Source organism: Phyllobates terribilis, unplaced genomic scaffold, assembly GCF_046119375.1.
Source record: "Phyllobates terribilis strain yellow unplaced genomic scaffold, ASM4611937v1 Scaffold_168__1_contigs__length_4147262, whole genome shotgun sequence".
Lineage (NCBI taxonomy): Eukaryota > Metazoa > Chordata > Amphibia > Anura > Dendrobatidae > Phyllobates > Phyllobates terribilis.
The window spans coordinates 673,750-693,068 of NW_027362928.1; the positions used below are offsets into that span (position 1 = coordinate 673,750).

A 19,319-nucleotide genomic window follows, 5' to 3' on the forward strand; every position below is an offset into this window, starting at 1 on the left:
AAGGGGTGCACCGGTCCTGGAGATACTGCAATACCAGGTCAATGCGTGGAGTGGACAGAGCAAGCTCTTTTTCCATCTCCCTGTTCTAAAAATCCATTTAATATATGGTCCCCAGATAGGGGACGTATCAGATATTAAACTGATAAGAACAGATACTACACTTGATCTTAGCCAAAAGGCCGAGAAGCGATAACCAGAATTGGTTTCAAACTACGGAGCCACCCAAGGATCCTGAAAAGTCCATTTGTGGAGATGAGCTCCTGGACTCCCGTTAAGAAGACATGTTGTCAACCTCTAGATCCCTTACATGCCTGCACTTTTCGGCTTGCTGCTGCTGCAATCCACGCGTTTTAGATCTGCATAACTCCACCTCTTTAAACACAGCACCTTCACCCCCTGCTGTTCCCACCCGCCTCAACACCGTTGGAAGGGAGGAGAACCAATTAAGGCGGGGGGTGGGGTGGAACGAGCAGCTGTCTACCCTTAGCAGGAGGGCTCCTGATTACATACCTCTCCTGCTGCTGCTGCTGGCTGTCCAGCAGCAGACTGAAGGTGGCTGCTGCTGTGCACAGGTATATAAAGGCTCAGAGCCTATTATGACACGCGCAGCCAGCGTTCCATTGCCACATTCCATCTACTGCAGGCAGGATACCTGGCTGGCTGAATGTCGCTGAGAAGCTCACAGAGACCGCCATAAGCAACAGTTTAACAGAATGCCACAGACTAATCAACCAAACTTTTTGGGTTGGGTTCTCTTTTATAGTCTGCAGGCATTAAATGAAAGAAGTCAGTGTTCCAGCAGAAGGAGACAACGTTTCAGAAAAGGCATTGTAGCAAACCAAAAAAGAAATTTTAAGCGCAGCAGAGTAACCAGCGCACATACCTGTTAGCTCAGGTGAGTTTAAAAGGCTGCTGTTGATAACAAGGGCATTTGCTAAATAGATGGTGTGTGTGCAACAATATACTGAAAGGTCAATTATATTGTGCAGCTTATCTCACCACCTGTAGTTATTTAGGTGAAAGCTCCAAAATGCTTGCCTAATATGTCTGTTTATCCAAAAGGAAGTAAAAAGGGAGAGCTAGAAAGATAGCATTGCATCACATTACATGGCAATGCAATGCACAGTTGCTGAAGTTGAACCAAAATGAGCTTGTAATCTGGCTTCTGCAACTTTGAACATGAAAAATCCAATGAGGAGAAGAAAAGCAAAGCCAAAGAGTCCATCCCAAAATCCGACAAACAAGCAAAATGAACAAAAAACATTGAATTCAATTCTTTCTGATTTTAGAAACTGCATTAAAGAAGGGGTGCACCGGTCCTGGAGATACTGCAATACCAGGTCAATGCGTGGAGTGGACAGAGCAAGCTCTTTTTCCATCTCCCTGTTCTAAAAATCCATTTAATATATGGTCCCCAGATAGGGGACGTATCAGATATTAAACTGATAAGAACAGATACTACACTTGATCTTAGCCAAAAGGCCGAGAAGCGATAACCAGAATTGGTTTCAAACTACGGAGCCACCCAAGGATCCTGAAAAGTCCATTTGTGGAGATGAGCTCCTGGACTCCCGTTAAGAAGACATGTTGTCAACCTCTAGATCCCTTACATGCCTGCACTTTTCGGCTTGCTGCTGCTGCAATCCACGCGTTTTAGATCTGCATAACTCCACCTCTTTAAACACAGCACCTTCACCCCCTGCTGTTCCCACCCGCCTCAACACCGTTGGAAGGGAGGAGAACCAATTAAGGCGGGGGGTGGGGTGGAACGAGCAGCTGTCTACCCTTAGCAGGAGGGCTCCTGATTACATACCTCTCCTGCTGCTGCTGCTGCTGGCTGTCCAGCAGCAGACTGAAGGTGGCTGCTGCTGTGCACAGGTATATAAAGGCTCAGAGCCTATTATGACACGCGCAGCCAGCGTTCCATTGCCACATTCCATCTACTGCAGGCAGGATACCTGGCTGGCTGAATGTCGCTGAGAAGCTCACAGAGACCGCCATAAGCAACAGTTTAACAGAATGCCACAGACTAATCAACCAAACTTTTTGGGTTGGGTTCTCTTTTATAGTCTGCAGGCATTAAATGAAAGAAGTCAGTGTTCCAGCAGAAGGAGACAACGTTTCAGAAAAGGCATTGTAGCAAACCAAAAAAGAAATTTTAAGCGCAGCAGAGTAACCAGCGCACATACCTGTTAGCTCAGGTGAGTTTAAAAGGCTGCTGTTGATAACAAGGGCATTTGCTAAATAGATGGTGTGTGTGCAACAATATACTGAAAGGTCAATTATATTGTGCAGCTTATCTCACCACCTGTAGTTATTTAGGTGAAAGCTCCAAAATGCTTGCCTAATATGTCTGTTTATCCAAAAGGAAGTAAAAAGGGAGAGCTAGAAAGATAGCATTGCATCACATTACATGGCAATGCAATGCACAGTTGCTGAAGTTGAACCAAAATGAGCTTGTAATCTGGCTTCTGCAACTTTGAACATGAAAAATCCAATGAGGAGAAGAAAAGCAAAGCCAAAGAGTCCATCCCAAAATCCGACAAACAAGCAAAATGAACAAAAAACATTGAATTCAATTCTTTCTGATTTTAGAAACTGCATTAAAGAAGGGGTGCACCGGTCCTGGAGATACTGCAATACCAGGTCAATGCGTGGAGTGGACAGAGCAAGCTCTTTTTCCATCTTCCTGTTCTAAAAATCCATTTAATATATGGTCCCCAGATAGGGGACGTATCAGATATTAAACTGATAAGAACAGATACTACACTTGATCTTAGCCAAAAGGCCGAGAAGCGATAACCAGAATTGGTTTCAAACTACGGAGCCACCCAAGGATCCTGAAAAGTCCATTTGTGGAGATGAGCTCCTGGACTCCCGTTAAGAAGACATGTTGTCAACCTCTAGATCCCTTACATGCCTGCACTTTTCGGCTTGCTGCTGCTGCAATCCACGCGTTTTAGATCTGCATAACTCCACCTCTTTAAACACAGCACCTTCACCCCCTGCTGTTCCCACCCGCCTCAACACCCTTGGAAGGGAGGAGAACCAATTAAGGCGGGGGGTGGGGTGGAACGAGCAGCTGTCTACCCTTAGCAGGAGGGCTCCTGATTACATACCTCTCCTGCTGCTGCTGCTGCTGGCTGTCCAGCAGCAGACTGAAGGTGGCTGCTGCTGTGCACAGGTATATAAAGGCTCAGAGCCTATTATGACACGCGCAGCCAGCGTTCCATTGCCACATTCCATCTACTGCAGGCAGGATACCTGGCTGGCTGAATGTCGCTGAGAAGCTCACAGAGACCGCCATAAGCAACAGTTTAACAGAATGCCACAGACTAATCAACCAAACTTTTTGGGTTGGGTTCTCTTTTATAGTCTGCAGGCATTAAATGAAAGAAGTCAGTGTTCCAGCAGAAGGAGACAACGTTTCAGAAAAGGCATTGTAGCAAACCAAAAAAGAAATTTTAAGCGCAGCAGAGTAACCAGCGCACATACCTGTTAGCTCAGGTGAGTTTAAAAGGCTGCTGTTGATAACAAGGGCATTTGCTAAATAGATGGTGTGTGTGCAACAATATACTGAAAGGTCAATTATATTGTGCAGTTTATCTCACCACCTGTAGTTATTTAGGTGAAAGCTCCAAAATGCTTGCCTAATATGTCTGTTTATCCAAAAGGAAGTAAAAAGGGAGAGCTAGAAAGATAGCATTGCATCACATTACATGGCAATGCAATGCACAGTTGCTGAAGTTGAACCAAAATGAGCTTGTAATCTGGCTTCTGCAACTTTGAACATGAAAAATCCAATGAGGAGAAGAAAAGCAAAGCCAAAGAGTCCATCCCAAAATCCGACAAACAAGCAAAATGAACAAAAAACATTGAATTCAATTCTTTCTGATTTTAGAAACTGCATTAAAGAAGGGGTGCACCGGTCCTGGAGATACTGCAATACCAGGTCAATGCGTGGAGTGGACAGAGCAAGCTCTTTTTCCATCTCCCTGTTCTAAAAATCCATTTAATATATGGTCCCCAGATAGGGGACGTATCAGATATTAAACTGATAAGAACAGATACTACACTTGATCTTAGCCAAAAGGCCGAGAAGCGATAACCAGAATTGGTTTCAAACTACGGAGCCACCCAAGGATCCTGAAAAGTCCATTTGTGGAGATGAGCTCCTGGACTCCCGTTAAGAAGACATGTTGTCAACCTCTAGATCCCTTACATGCCTGCACTTTTCAGCTTGCTACTGCTGCAATCCACGCGTTTTAGATCTGCATAACTCCACCTCTTTAAACACAGCACCTTCACCCCCTGCTGTTCCCACCCGCCTCAACACCGTTGGAAGGGAGGAGAACCAATTAAGGCGGGGGGTGGAGTGGAACGAGCAGCTGTCTACCCTTAGCAGGAGGGCTCCTGATTACATACCTCTCCTGCTGCTGCTGCTGCTGGCTGTCCAGCAGCAGACTGAAGGTGGCTGCTGCTGTGCACAGGTATATAAAGGCTCAGAGCCTATTATGACACACGCAGCCAGCGTTCCATTGCCACATTCCATCTACTGCAGGCAGGATACCTGGCTGGCTGAATGTCGCTGAGAAGCTCACAGAGACCGCCATAAGCAACAGTTTAACAGAATGCCACAGACTAATCAACCAAACTTTTTGGGTTGGGTTCTCTTTTATAGTCTGCAGGCATTAAATGAAAGAAGTCAGTGTTCCAGCAGAAGGAGACAACGTTTCAGAAAAGGCATTGTAGCAAACCAAAAAAGAAATTTTAAGCGCAGCAGAGTAACCAGCGCACATACCTGTTAGCTCAGGTGAGTTTAAAAGGCTGCTGTTGATAACAAGGGCATTTGCTAAATAGATGGTGTGTGTGCAACAATATACTGAAAGGTCAATTATATTGTGCAGCTTATCTCACCACCTGTAGTTATTTAGGTGAAAGCTCCAAAATGCTTGCCTAATATGTCTGTTTATCCAAAAGGAAGTAAAAAGGGAGAGCTAGAAAGATAGCATTGCATCACATTACATGGCAATGCAATGCACAGTTGCTGAAGTTGAACCAAAATGAGCTTGTAATCTGGCTTCTGCAACTTTGAACATGAAAAATCCAATGAGGAGAAGAAAAGCAAAGCCAAAGAGTCCATCCCAAAATCCGACAAACAAGCAAAATGAACAAAAAACATTGAATTCAATTCTTTCTGATTTTAGAAACTGCATTAAAGAAGGGGTGCACCGGTCCTGGAGATACTGCAATACCAGGTCAATGCGTGGAGTGGACAGAGCAAGCTCTTTTTCCATCTCCCTGTTCTAAAAATCCATTTAATATATGGTCCCCAGATAGGGGACGTATCAGATATTAAACTGATAAGAACAGATACTACACTTGATCTTAGCCAAAAGGCCGAGAAGCGATAACCAGAATTGGTTTCAAACTACGGAGCCACCCAAGGATCCTGAAAAGTCCATTTGTGGAGATGAGCTCCTGGACTCCCGTTAAGAAGACATGTTGTCAACCTCTAGATCCCTTACATGCCTGCACTTTTCGGCTTGCTGCTGCTGCAATCCACGCGTTTTAGATCTGCATAACTCCACCTCTTTAAACACAGCACCTTCACCCCCTGCTGTTCCCACCCGCCTCAACACCGTTGGAAGGGAGGAGAACCAATTAAGGCGGGGGGTGGGGTGGAACGAGCAGCTGTCTACCCTTAGCAGGAGGGCTCCTGATTACATACCTCTCCTGCTGCTGCTGCTGCTGGCTGTCCAGCAGCAGACTGAAGGTGGCTGCTGCTGTGCACAGGTATATAAAGGCTCAGAGCCTATTATGACACGCGCAGCCAGCGTTCCATTGCCACATTCCATCTACTGCAGGCAGGATACCTGGCTGGCTGAATGTCGCTGAGAAGCTCACAGAGACCGCCATAAGCAACAGTTTAACAGAATGCCACAGACTAATCAACCAAACTTTTTGGGTTGGGTTCTCTTTTATAGTCTGCAGGCATTAAATGAAAGAAGTCAGTGTTCCAGCAGAAGGAGACAACGTTTCAGAAAAGGCATTGTAGCAAACCAAAAAAGAAATTTTAAGCGCAGCAGAGTAACCAGCGCACATACCTGTTAGCTCAGGTGAGTTTAAAAGGCTGCTGTTGATAACAAGGGCATTTGCTAAATAGATGGTGTGTGTGCAACAATATACTGAAAGGTCAATTATATTGTGCAGCTTATCTCACCACCTGTAGTTATTTAGGTGAAAGCTCCAAAATGCTTGCCTAATATGTCTGTTTATCCAAAAGGAAGTAAAAAGGGAGAGCTAGAAAGATAGCATTGCATCACATTACATGGCAATGCAATGCACAGTTGCTGAAGTTGAACCAAAATGAGCTTGTAATCTGGCTTCTGCAACTTTGAACATGAAAAATCCAATGAGGAGAAGAAAAGCAAAGCCAAAGAGTCCATCCCAAAATCCGACAAACAAGCAAAATGAACAAAAAACATTGAATTCAATTCTTTCTGATTTTAGAAACTGCATTAAAGAAGGGGTGCACCGGTCCTGGAGATACTGCAATACCAGGTCAATGCGTGGAGTGGACAGAGCAAGCTCTTTTTCCATCTCCCTGTTCTAAAAATCCATTTAATATATGGTCCCCAGATAGGGGACGTATCAGATATTAAACTGATAAGAACAGATAAGGTTTCAACGCAATTTTATTGATTCAAAAGTATATTTACAAAGGTTTTAAAAAAGAACATTTATAACATTACAATAAAATGATAAAACATGATAATAATCAATTCAAGTTTTTTGTAAAAACACAATTTACCATCATAAAACCATTGTAACAATTAAGAAAATCATAATTACAGATGTACTTGGGTTTATTTAATTACCACTAATTGTGTTCCATAATTGTACACACCACATAGAAGCCGCTTCTTTTGCTCCATACAGTTTTTTATCTCTGAGATAGTAAATATACATTTCACTTAAAGCAATTTTTATACAGTCTGTTGAATCAATATGATCATGTTTGAAGAGTAAAATATTTCTAACTTTCCACATGGCATTTTTAAAACAATTAATAATAATCCAGGCAACTCGGAATTGTTTAAAATTTGGACACTTAAAAAGACCATAAAAGACATAAAAGTGATTAAAATCTTTCAGGCCACATGCCCATTTTAAAAGTGGGCCTACCTTTCTCCAAACCTCCTGTGCAAAATGACAATTCCAAAAGAGATGCAATACAGACTCACTTTCCCCGCATATATCTCTTGGACATTTGGCTCTCGCCACCAGCCCCCGCCTATGTTGAAACTCACGGGTAGGGAGGCACTGGTGGACGATAGCCCAGGCAAGGTCCTTGTGTACATTTGCAAGATATTTCCCGTACACATTTCGCCACACCGTTTTGGACCTTGCCTGTGAAAAATTGGAGACAGGAATTGTGTCCTCAGAGTGTCTGCAAGCAATAGATACCTTCCTTTGGTCCCCCAATATATCAGGCTCCAATTCCTGGAGACCTAAAAGTCTGACCGTTTTCTCAAGTATCACATACTGTTTAGGTGGGCACAGGAGCACAGGAGAACTTAAAGGTAGGCTAAACCACCTTTTAAAAATCATTCCTGCTGCATATTTTAAAAAATAACTAAAAATGCCATCAGATTTAAAAACCTTAAAACAGAAGCAGAAATACTTTATATGGAAAAAGGTAAAAAAATTGGGTACATCTTTACCTCCATTAGATTTACATTTGTACATCAGATCTCTTTTTAACTTTTCCATTTTTGAACCCCATAAAAACATAAAAACAATTCTTGTTACTTTCTTGATTTGTAAATTGGAAGGGGGAAACACCATTGCAACATACAACATAATGGGAATTAAAACAGCTTTAATAATTAAAATTTTACCTTCCATACTAAGGTTCCTTAAATTCCACAATGAGATCTTTTTTTCTATTTTATCCATTGCAGAGTCCCAGTTAGGGTCCCCCTCATTGGCTTGGTTAAAAATAATTCCTAAAATTTTTATGTGATTTTTCTGTATCACTATCCCAGGGGTCAAAGAGGAGTCCCATCCCCCCACATTAAAACAGTCACATTTATCTATATTTAATTTAAAACCTGAGGCTTCACAGAAAAATTGTGTGTTTCTCAATACCCTCCTCAGAGATGTGGAATCTGGACATAGTATGGTAACATCATCCATGTAACTTAGGGCTTTAAGTTGCATACCCCTACTCCCGGGAATAGGTACCCCTTTAATTACTTTATCTTTTCTCAGTATGGTTAATAGTGGTTCCATAACACAGATAAAGAGCAGTGGTGAGAGAGGGCACCCTTGTTTCACCCCTGATAATAGAGGAACCCCCTTCGTTAAAAACCCATTTACAGAAATTTGACTAAAACAAGAATGATATAAAAGCATAATGCGGGTTAAAATTTTCTCTGGAAACGCCATTTTTTTAAGAACCATAAAAAGAAATTCATGCGATACCCTGTCAAAAGCTTTTTCAAAGTCTAAGGATAAAATAGCAAGGTTTTGACTTCTCTCTTTTGAATACCATATGGTATCCCTAATTATGTTGAGGGACTCAGCTATGGTTCTTCCGGGAACACCACATACCTGGTTAGGGTGAATTAATTTGGCTATAAAGGGTTTTAAACGGACTGCAATAAGTTTAGCTAAAATTTTATAATCAAGGTTTAAAAGCGTAATAGGCCGCCAGTTTTTAAGTTGGCTCCTATCCCCTTTTTTATATATTAAAGATACCAGACCTCTCCTCCAAGATGGGGGTAATTTATTAGTATTAAAAGCTTCTTTAAACAATAAAAACATATCGTTCTTTAAAATTCCCCAAAAAGTCAGATAAAACTCAATCGGTAGACCGTCTTCCCCAGGGGCTTTCCCACTGGAGAAACTTTTAAAAATCTGTAAAAGTTCCTCACTGGTGAGATCCCTAGATAAAATACCCTGGTCTAAAATATCTAACTTAAAATCAAGGGAATTAATAGCATACTCTAAAAAGGATGGATCTATAACTTTAGTGTTAAAAAGAAGTTGATAAAAATTAAAAGCTTTTCCTAACATACCCTTAATATCATTTTCACCTTCAAGATTTAGGATTGCGTCCCTCCTCCCCATTACCTTTTTGAAGAAGAATCGGGAGCATTTCTCTCCTTCCTCCAGGTGCTGTACATGGGAGTTAAAAATTATTTGTTTTCCTTTTTCATTAAGAGCATTTTTTATTTCAGACTTAAGATTTGCAATATCATCATCCACATCAATACCAACTTCTTTTAGTTTAAAGAGTACTTGTAATCTCATATTAAAAACATAAAACCACTGCTTTTTCTTTTTTGCTTTCATTTTCCCTGCCTTAATAAAAAATAATTTAATCTTAGGTTTAATGCTTTCCCACCAATCCAGCATCGAGGCGCGGGGGTCTCTCTTTGATTGCCAGCACTGGTAGGCCTGCACAAACCTCTTTTGAATATCAATATCCTCTAGGAGAGTTGTATTTAATCTCCATGGGCCTCTTGAGGTATTTTGTTCCCCTGCTAACTCTAAAAACACAGATAAAACTTTATGATCAGAGAATAAATTAGATAAAAGAAAACATTTACAAGGTTTAAAGGCAGTAGAAGCAAATATGAAATCAATTCTAGAAGAAACTCTTCCATTGGACCATGTAACACCTGGATCCGCCGGCAAGAGTTCCTTCCAGCAGTCCTGTAATCTAAAATCATCAATTAAACTTTTCAACAAATAGGAGGTACGGTCTTTACGATTCACATCCCCACCCTGCCGGGATTCCCCATCACGTAAACAATTAAAATCTCCTCCCACTAGCAGGGGGGTTGACCCAACACAAAATAATGGCAATATTTCAAGTAAATCCGCCCTTTCCTGCTTCCCAGGAGGAGCGTACACATTTAATAAACGTAAAGAAAGTCCATTAAAAACAAGATGTATTAAAATAGCTCTGCCAGGTATAATTTCAGTCACAGATTGAATGATGGTAGAATGTCCACGGCAAAGTAGTCCAACTCCGGCAGCACGACAGTCATTAGCACCGGACCACACAGAAGCGCCCAGTTTCCAGTCTTCTTTTAAGTCCTTATAATTTAAATTACTCTGTATACCACATTCTTGTAGAAACCAGAAATCAAAGTCCAATGTCTCTAAATAAGAAAATAAAGCAGCCCTACGTGTAGGGCTCTTTAGGGACCTCACATTTAGTGAGGAGATTTTAAAAGGAACAGACATTAAGAAGAATCAGGATCTGAAGATGGGAAGAAGTCAATACACGGCACCTCCTCCTCCGCATCTCCAGGGGTCAGGATTTGTTTAATATTACCGGGATCTGAAGCAGGCAAAAAGGCATCATCCACTTTTGACTCCTCATCTGGACCTCGACATCCGTGTTTTCTTTGGATATCAGGTTGCTTTACGTCCTCCCGTTGCCTTTTCAGAGGCTGGGAGCTGTCCATCTTTTCCAAGTCCTGTGCATCTGCAGTCCTCATGGCGGTCTGGTCTATGGAACGGGTGTCATCCCTCTGGGTCGTCTTGTCCTCTGGTCTGGTCACGGAACTACTGCGACTTCTGGTTCGAGGACCAGGGCTCGACTGGGTCTTAGCCGGGTCCTTTTTACTTCGCGCCCTAGAGGTCTCTCTATCCGACACACTGGTTGATCGATTAAGGAGCGTACCCTTTTTGCCCTTACCCAAGATCACCGATGATGGTGTGGCGAATCTGGGTGCTTGCTTAATCGGGGTACTAGAGGTCTCCTCAGTTCCACATAATGCCGGTGGTGCATTCATGCTGGATGAGGACCCTTCCTCTTGACTCTGAGATACGGCAACATCTAGAGCCAGAACATCGATCAATTCCACAGAGAGCGAACCCTCGGTTAATCTTATGGAACCCCTACGACCGTCCTTCTGTGGAACTACCAGCGGGCCCTCTGGCGGAGCCGTTGAAGGATTTGTTCCGGACCCGTCAGCGTGCGCCAACCCAGGTCCAGGGGCAGGTGTAGTAATACTCCCTCCGAAGTATTCTTGGATAGTCAGTTGACCTGACTTAAACATGTCATATGTTTTTGACTTTTTGCTCGGACAATTCCTGAAGGCGTGACCTGCCTTCCCACATAGGTTACATACGATCTCAGAGTCACACGTAGCGGAGGTGTGCCCACTCTTACCGCACTTGTTGCAAAAGACTACATGAGCCCTTGTACAATTTTCTCGTGTATGCCCATATTCATGACAATTCCGGCATTGAAGGGGCATTCCTGGGTAGCGTAGGAATCCCCTGACATTACCAATGGCAAAATTAGCAGGCGGGTGGTGAAGACCACCAATGCCGCTCTGATCTGGATGGAACTTCACCAGGTATTTCCTCTTCCCATTCCAGAAGCGCTGGGAGTTGAGGATATCATGTGAGAAGCGCACTGACTTGCAGTAACGCTTCAAAAAGGTTTCGATATCGCCCTCAGAGACGAATGGGCTGTACATGAAGATCACCAAGGGTACTTCCTCTTCACCGTACAGGAAGTCAAAGCTCAGCCCGTTCAGTCTCTCATCGTCCTTGTCCGCAACCATCAGTGCTGCATGGATATTATCACAGCATGATTTAGCCATAAAGGAAATGGTATATCGCCCACGGAATTCCTGATCGTAAAGACACAGGATCTTATCTCGCTCCAGGTGGAAGAACCCAAAAAGAATCTCATGCACGATGTACTGCAGATTCTTCTCATGGCGCTGGCATTCATCCACCATGATTCTAATGGACTGTCGCAGTGGAGTCTCCCCCACCGCAAATCCAAAAGAAAAAGGCATTTTCGGCCCTCAGGGACTAAGCCCTCCCCCAATAGTAACAAGGGAATGAATCCCACAAAAGCAGGAACAAACCCAAGACCGAGGGAGGGGTACCCCAAGAACTTACACAGCCCACTAAGCGATAAAGCTCAGCAAAGGAAAACGCCCTTATTTCCTCGGGTCGCCCCGAAGACAAGACGCGATCGCTCCCCGTTGTCCGGGGACTAAGCCGACCTGCCAATAGCTGCAAGGAGGTGAAGCTCCCTCCGTTAAGAGAGAGCGATCCCCCAAGGCCAACAAGTCGGGTACCCCAGGCACCTCCTAGCCGAGACCAAGGCAGCAACCTTTAGATCACTGCACCTGATCTTAGCCAAAAGGCCGAGAAGCGATAACCAGAATTGGTTTCAAACTACGGAGCCACCCAAGGATCCTGAAAAGTCCATTTGTGGAGATGAGCTCCTGGACTCCCGTTAAGAAGACATGTTGTCAACCTCTAGATCCCTTACATGCCTGCACTTTTCGGCTTGCTGCTGCTGCAATCCACGCGTTTTAGATCTGCATAACTCCACCTCTTTAAACACAGCACCTTCACCCCCTGCTGTTCCCACCCGCCTCAACACCGTTGGAAGGGAGGAGAACCAATTAAGGCGGGGGGTGGGGTGGAACGAGCAGCTGTCTACCCTTAGCAGGAGGGCTCCTGATTACATACCTCTCCTGCTGCTGCTGCTGCTGGCTGTCCAGCAGCAGACTGAAGGTGGCTGCTGCTGTGCACAGGTATATAAAGGCTCAGAGCCTATTATGACACGCGCAGCCAGCGTTCCATTGCCACATTCCATCTACTGCAGGCAGGATACCTGGCTGGCTGAATGTCGCTGAGAAGCTCACAGAGACCGCCATAAGCAACAGTTTAACAGAATGCCACAGACTAATCAACCAAACTTTTTGGGTTGGGTTCTCTTTTATAGTCTGCAGGCATTAAATGAAAGAAGTCAGTGTTCCAGCAGAAGGAGACAACGTTTCAGAAAAGGCATTGTAGCAAACCAAAAAAGAAATTTTAAGCGCAGCAGAGTAACCAGCGCACATACCTGTTAGCTCAGGTGAGTTTAAAAGGCTGCTGTTGATAACAAGGGCATTTGCTAAATAGATGGTGTGTGTGCAACAATATACTGAAAGGTCAATTATATTGTGCAGCTTATCTCACCACCTGTAGTTGTTTAGGTGAAAGCTCCAAAATGCTTGCCTAATATGTCTGTTTATCCAAAAGGAAGTAAAAAGGGAGAGCTAGAAAGATAGCATTGCATCACATTACATGGCAATGCAATGCACAGTTGCTGAAGTTGAACCAAAATGAGCTTGTAATCTGGCTTCTGCAACTTTGAACATGAAAAATCCAATGAGGAGAAGAAAAGCAAAGCCAAAGAGTCCATCCCAAAATCCGACAAACAAGCAAAATGAACAAAAAACATTGAATTCAATTCTTTCTGATTTTAGAAACTGCATTAAAGAAGGGGTGCACCGGTCCTGGAGATACTGCAATACCAGGTCAATGCGTGGAGTGGACAGAGCAAGCTCTTTTTCCATCTCCCTGTTCTAAAAATCCATTTAATATATGGTCCCCAGATAGGGGACGTATCAGATATTAAACTGATAAGAACAGATTTTTTTTTTGATTGAATATATCTTTTATTAGCACAAAAAATAAGTTAACAGACAGTGTACAGTGCCGCAGCCCAGTACACACAGAATTCTACATCATATTTACATAGCATGAGGATACGACGCACTAACTAGACACATCACACCCCTATGCTACACAAAACACTCAATCTGAAAGAAAAAGCATGTCAATCAATACAGTACGACGAACCGTGATAAGGGATGGGGATTGGGAAAAAGGGGATGGGGAGGGGAAAATCACAGGCCCGAAGCTTTATTGAAAGACAAGACACATAAGGGGAGAGGGGGAGGAGGGGTTTAGTCCTCGTCCTCGTCCTCCGGACCGTCCATGATGGAATAGTCTTTGAGCAGGCTGTGGATCAGCCTGCGGCAGTCCTGGATGGACATCCTCTCCCTCCTCAAGATGAGCCGGTTCCTGGCGACCCAAACGGCATCCTTGAAGCAGTTCATAAGGCGCCAAGCCTCCTGGATGGCTCCGACGGTATGAACCCCAGGGAAGAGTCCGTAAAGCACAGAATGGTGCGATAGGCTCGCCCTGGGGACAGAGTTCCTCAGGTCGTCCTCAAGTGCAGTCAATAGGCGCTGTGCAAATCCGCAGTCCCAAAAAGTGTGCAAAGATGTTTCCTCCACGAAGGGGCACCTTGGGCAGTACCGGGTCTTGCACAGGTTCCGGGCATGCATGAATGACCGGACGGGCAGTCCGCCCTGAATCGCCATCCACGACAAGTCCTTGTGCCCGTTGGTCAGCCTGTCAGACGACACATTTGTCCACACAGTCTCCAGCGTGTCCTGGTGAAGTCCTGTGATGTTCTCCACGTCATCCTTGGCTCTGATTAGCTTGTGGATAGTTTTGGGCTTCCACAAGTCGGGCTTGAGTCCCTCCAGTTGATGCTCCCCCACAAATCGAACGACGTCTCCGTAGAACCATGGCGTCGTCCAGTTGTAGGGGAAGGAGCTGTCCCACTTGTCCCAGCTGAGTCGCCTCCAAAGAGGAAGCAGGAAGAAGCGAGACATGGACCTGCCCGCGGAGCCATTCTTGACTTGCAAAGTCCGGCGGACACAATCACACACAAAAGAGGATCGCAGGAGGGTGGGGATATCTGGAACGCCCTTCCCACCCTTGCGAGGCTCCTTGTACATGACGGCCCGCCTGACTCTGTCCATCTTGGATCCCCAGACAAAGTGAAACACTGTCCTGGTAATGGCCCTGCACACAGTGACGTGTGGGGGCCATGCCTGCGCCGTGTACTGCAAGACGGGCAGGACCTCATTATGCAGGACGAGTGCCTTACCCTCACAAGTGAGGTGTCTGAGGCTCCAGAGTCCGATCCGTTGCTTCACCTTGGCCAAGCGTTCTTGCCAGGACTTGAGGGCCGCTCCTTCCTTCCCGAACCAGACTCCCAGCACCTTGAGGAAATCCGGTTGAATGTTGAAGGGGAAAGGGGCGGAGGAGGCCGGCTGCCAATCCCCGAAGAGCATGGCTTCCGACTTCCTGCAGTTGACTTTGGCCCCTGAAGCCCGGCCGAACCTCTCACACGTCTGGACGAGGGCGTCGACTGAACCACGATCAGCGCAGAAGACGGTGACGTCGTCCATGTAGAGCGAGCACTTGACCTCGTGTCGTCCCGGACCCGGTGCGGTGATCCCTCTGATCTCTCCATTCTGCCGGATAGCCTCTGCGAAGAGTTCTATAACACAAACAAAAAGAAGAGGTGATAGAGGGCAGCCTTGTCTGACCCCAGAGAGGACAGGGAAGGGGTCAGTCTTCCAGCCGTTCACCAACACCGAGCTGTGGATATCAAAATACATCAGACGGACATACGAACAAAACATGTTACCCAAACCTAACCGGTGCAGAGCTCGGCCCATGAACTCGTGGGAAACCCGGTCGGAGGCCTTCTCCTGATCCAAGGAGACCAGGGCCGCGTGTGCGCGGCGGACCTTGATGTACTCGACCGTGTCCCGCACGAGAGCGAGGCTGTCTGCGATGCGACGTCCAGGGATGCCGCAGGTCTGGTCCGGGTGGATGATCCGTCCGATGACCGTCTTAAGTCGTGTCGCCATCGTCTTGGCCAGGATCTTGTAGTCCACGTTGAGCAGAGTGATGGGACGCCAATTCCTCAGGTCGCACCTCTCTCCCTTCCGCTTGTACAGGATCGTGACCATTCCTTCCCTCAAAGATGGAGGCATTCTACCCTCCACCACCATCTCCTCGTACAGGTCCAACAGGTCCGGACAGATGAGGTCTCCCAGCGCTACATAGAGCTCCGCTGGAAGACCATCACTGCCCGGGGTCCTGCCGGTCCTAAAGGATTTAGCGGCAGAGAGCAATTCGCCCACCATCAGAGGTTTGTCCAAGGCTGCCGTGCCTGCAGGATCAAGATGGTTAGTGATACCTGACAGGAACTTATCAGCAGCGTCGGGGTCGGTAGTCTTGTGGGAGTAGAGTTCGCTGTAGAAGTCGCTGACGACCCTCATCACGTCCTCCTTCCCACGTCGCATGTTTCCGCTCTCGTCTCGCAGCTCGTTCAGGGGCGTGTGACCGGCATGAAGTTTCCTGAAAAAGAATGAGTTACATTTCTCACCCTTCTCCAGATTCTCCACTTTGGAACGGAAGATGATTCGCTTGGACTCCTCCTCAAAGTGCCTTTTCAGGCTCTTCTTGGTCTCCTCCAGCTCCTCCCTCACGTCCCAGCCGCAGTGAAGAAGGTCCTGCAGCGACCGCAGCTCGCGCTGCAGCCCTCTGAAGTCCCTCCTCTTCTCACACGCCTGTTGTCGACCCTTGGCCTGAAAGAAACAGCGAAACTCAAGTTTAACATATTCCCACCAATCAGAGACTGTTTGGAAGCTACCCTTGTAGGACTGCCACATTGCGTAGGCTGCTCTCAGCTCCTCCACGACTTCATCCTGAGCCAGCAGAGCACAATTCAGCTTCCAGGAGCCGGGGCCGGACGGAAAACCGTCGCCGAGGACACCTTGTAAGTGAATGGCTCTGTGGTCGGAGAAGAAGCAGGAGACCATCGAGTGCCTACTCTGCCTGACTGCCCGAGAGGTGAACACAAAGTCAATCCTGGAGCGGAGTGAGCCATCGGGTCGGCTCCACGAATAGTTCGTGGAGCCTCTCCCCATGGAGCCCACCACGTCCTGAAGAGAGGCCTCGGTTACCATCTCGATGAGCAGCTTGGACGTGATGTCCAACTTGGCAGATGTGCCAGAACTACGACCGTCCTCCTCGATGGGGCAGTTGAAATCCCCGGCCATCACTAAGGTCCTGGTGGTGGCAAGCTGAAGCCGCAGGGTCTGGAAAAGCTCCAAACGCTCATTCTTCAGTGGGGACGCATACACGTTGATGAACCTGACAGGTTCTCCCGCCCAGTTGCCATCTACAACAAGAGCCCTGCCGCAGATGAGCTCCTGGACGGACTCAAGCGTGAATGCGCCCCCCCTGATCAGAATTGCGACCCCCGCAGACTTGCAGTCACCCCCACCGGACCAGTAGGATGGACCGTGGGACCACTCCCTGGCCAGATGTTTGAAGGACCTAGAGGAGGGAAGGGAACATTCCTGCAACATATAAACATCACACAACTGGGAAGTAAGGAAGGCATAAATAGTCTGACGTCTGAACTTGTCCTTGATGCTCCTGACATTAATGGAAAATAAGTTAATATTAGCCATCATGTAGGGAAAAAAGAAAAAGTTAGCGCAGGCAATACACCTTAGTTACCACTCCGGTCGGGTGGTCCCTCGTCGGTGTTGACTGCTGGTGACGGGATCACCAGCAGGCCCTCTTCCTCCATCTGGTCAAGCAGCGCGGCCTCGATCTCGGCGACCACCAGTTCCTCCTCTTCTGGCTCGGCCACCAGGGTCTCAACCATGTGCTCCATCTCTTCTGGCTCAGGGAGGGTATCCTCCTTTTCGCCTATGAAATCCAGAATCTTCTTTTTGGAGGATTCAGTAGCAGGGCTGTCCTCCACCTTCCTCTTTCCCCGGGTTGGAACTGGGGAGACAAGAAGGGGAAAATCCTCCTCGGAATAGATAGCGGCGGGTGGAGGAAAGGTTAATTCCACCGCTACCATGGTCTGGGGAGGGAGAGTGGCTGCCGGGGCAGGGGAAAGGACACCTGCTGAGGAGTAGGGGAAGGAGGAAGAGGAAGTGGAATCCTCAGCAGGGGTGGCCGGGGTGGGGGGGGATTGGACGGGGGTGGCAGGGGGAGGGATCGAGAGAGGGGTGACAGAACTCTTACCCTCCTTTGACTTTTTCTTCTGCTTCGGAGCTGCTGGGACCGTCGCTGGGGCTTTGGCCACCGACTCCTTGACCGCTTTGGCCTTGGTCGTCTCGGCCTTGGCCGCTGGGGCCTTGGTCGTCGCGTCCTTGACCTTCACAGGCCTGGTCGTCGGGGCCTTGTCCTCCGTAGCTGGGGTCGTCGCAACCACCGATGCCCAGGATCTCTCACGCCTGGGGAAATCCTTGTACAGATGAGCCGCCAGCCCACACAGGTTGCAGGACGTCTTCTTCGGGCAGTCCTTCGAGCTGTGTCCCGTCACTCGACAAATCCTGCAGGCATCCTCCTTGCAGTCCTTCATCTCGTGGCCGTTCTTGCCGCATCTCCTGCAGTTCCGCGGCATGTCCGGGTAATAGATGAGGCCGTAGGAGTTGCCCAGGGAGAATGTCGGGGGCAGGTGCCGAAGTCCGTCTGAGTACGCCAGGTCCCTGTGAAGTCTAACGGTCACCGACCACTTACCTGTCCAGAAGCCGAGTCCATTCAGGATGTGAGAGGGTTCCTTCACAACCAAACAGAAGCGTCTCAGGAAGGTACAGATGTCTTGGCCTGGGGTGTGCGGGTTGCGCATGGAGACCGTGATCCTCCTTTCATCCCTCTGGATAGGGCAGCTACCTGTAAAGGCAGAGAAAGAATTATCCGGTCCTTTTGCGCTTACCATTTCCCAGAACCTCCTGCAGGTGTTCACAGTGGCGAAGGTGACGAAGAAGATCCCCGTCAAGAAGGTCTGGATGCTGAGGGTGTCCGACCTGGAGAAGCCTCGATCCAGCAGCATCTTCTGGCAGAACACGTCCGAGGACATGTCCGGCACCCTCCCATCCACTTCCTTCAGCTTCAGGGCCACCGTCTGCCGCATCCATGGCTCCAGGGCTGGAGCTTCGTGGCGGGGCTTCTGGGGTCCCTTCTGCTGGCCAGTCGTGGAGGCAGAGTCCTTGGGGTCAGAATCGGCTCCTGGCTGGGCCCTCCTGGCTGTCCCCAGCTCCAGGCTCTTCTTTTCGGCCTTCCTCGCAGCGCTTGCCATGGCTTTCCTCCTGCAGTTACTTCTTGGAGCTGGATCTGGAACTCTTCCCGGAATGGGTGGAGCTATGCAGATTCTTCTCCCGTCGTGTTCTGGACAAATTCCCCGAAAGGTCTTTGTCACGATGATTTTCTTCCTCGAAGATTCCACAGGACAGCCCGATTCTTCTCCGAGTCTTCGTCTTCTTCTGGATTCTTTAGAGCTTCTTCCTCCCACCGATATCCGCCTTCGTTCTCTGATGTCAGCTGGGCTCCGAAGCTCTTCTCCTTCCGAGTTCGATCGCTCTCGTCAAGTGTAGATCGTAGCTCTTGTGTTCTTAAAAGAACAGATACTACACTTGATCTTAGCCAAAAGGCCGAGAAGCGATAACCAGAAATGGTTTCAAACTACGGAGCCACCCAAGGATCCTGAAAAGTCCATTTGTGGAGATGAGCTCCTGGACTCCCGTTAAGAAGACATGTTGTCAACCTCTAGATCCCTTACATGCCTGCACTTTTCGGCTTGCTGCTGGTGCAATCCACGCGTT

General features: G+C 47.2%; 7 non-coding genes and 1 pseudogene across 7 annotated transcripts; all 8 read right to left on the minus strand.

Annotated features, from left to right (window-relative positions):
- Positions 1-191, minus strand: LOC141208235 (U2 spliceosomal RNA). Its single transcript, XR_012278470.1, has one exon. It is a non-coding gene; the product is annotated as a U2 spliceosomal RNA (small nuclear RNA).
- A 1,112-nt stretch (positions 192-1,303) lies between these two features.
- Positions 1,304-1,494, minus strand: LOC141208236 (U2 spliceosomal RNA). The gene has a single exon (XR_012278471.1). It is a non-coding gene; the product is annotated as a U2 spliceosomal RNA (small nuclear RNA).
- Positions 1,495-2,609: 1,115 nt separating this feature from the next.
- On the minus strand, positions 2,610-2,800 carry LOC141208124 (U2 spliceosomal RNA). The gene has a single exon (XR_012278391.1). It is a non-coding gene; the product is annotated as a U2 spliceosomal RNA (small nuclear RNA).
- Positions 2,801-3,915: 1,115 nt separating this feature from the next.
- On the minus strand, positions 3,916-4,106 carry LOC141208237 (U2 spliceosomal RNA). The gene has a single exon (XR_012278472.1). It is a non-coding gene; the product is annotated as a U2 spliceosomal RNA (small nuclear RNA).
- A 1,115-nt stretch (positions 4,107-5,221) lies between these two features.
- LOC141208238 (U2 spliceosomal RNA) lies at positions 5,222-5,412 on the minus strand. Its single transcript, XR_012278473.1, has one exon. It is a non-coding gene; the product is annotated as a U2 spliceosomal RNA (small nuclear RNA).
- Positions 5,413-6,527: 1,115 nt separating this feature from the next.
- Positions 6,528-6,716, minus strand: LOC141208161 (U2 spliceosomal RNA). The gene has a single exon (XR_012278426.1). It is a non-coding gene; the product is annotated as a U2 spliceosomal RNA (small nuclear RNA).
- A 6,605-nt stretch (positions 6,717-13,321) lies between these two features.
- Positions 13,322-13,518, minus strand: LOC141208146 (U2 spliceosomal RNA). The gene has a single exon (XR_012278412.1). It is a non-coding gene; the product is annotated as a U2 spliceosomal RNA (small nuclear RNA).
- Positions 13,519-19,082: 5,564 nt separating this feature from the next.
- Positions 19,083-19,160, minus strand: LOC141208198 (U2 spliceosomal RNA; annotated as a pseudogene).
- Between the last annotated feature and the right edge of the window lie 159 nt (positions 19,161-19,319).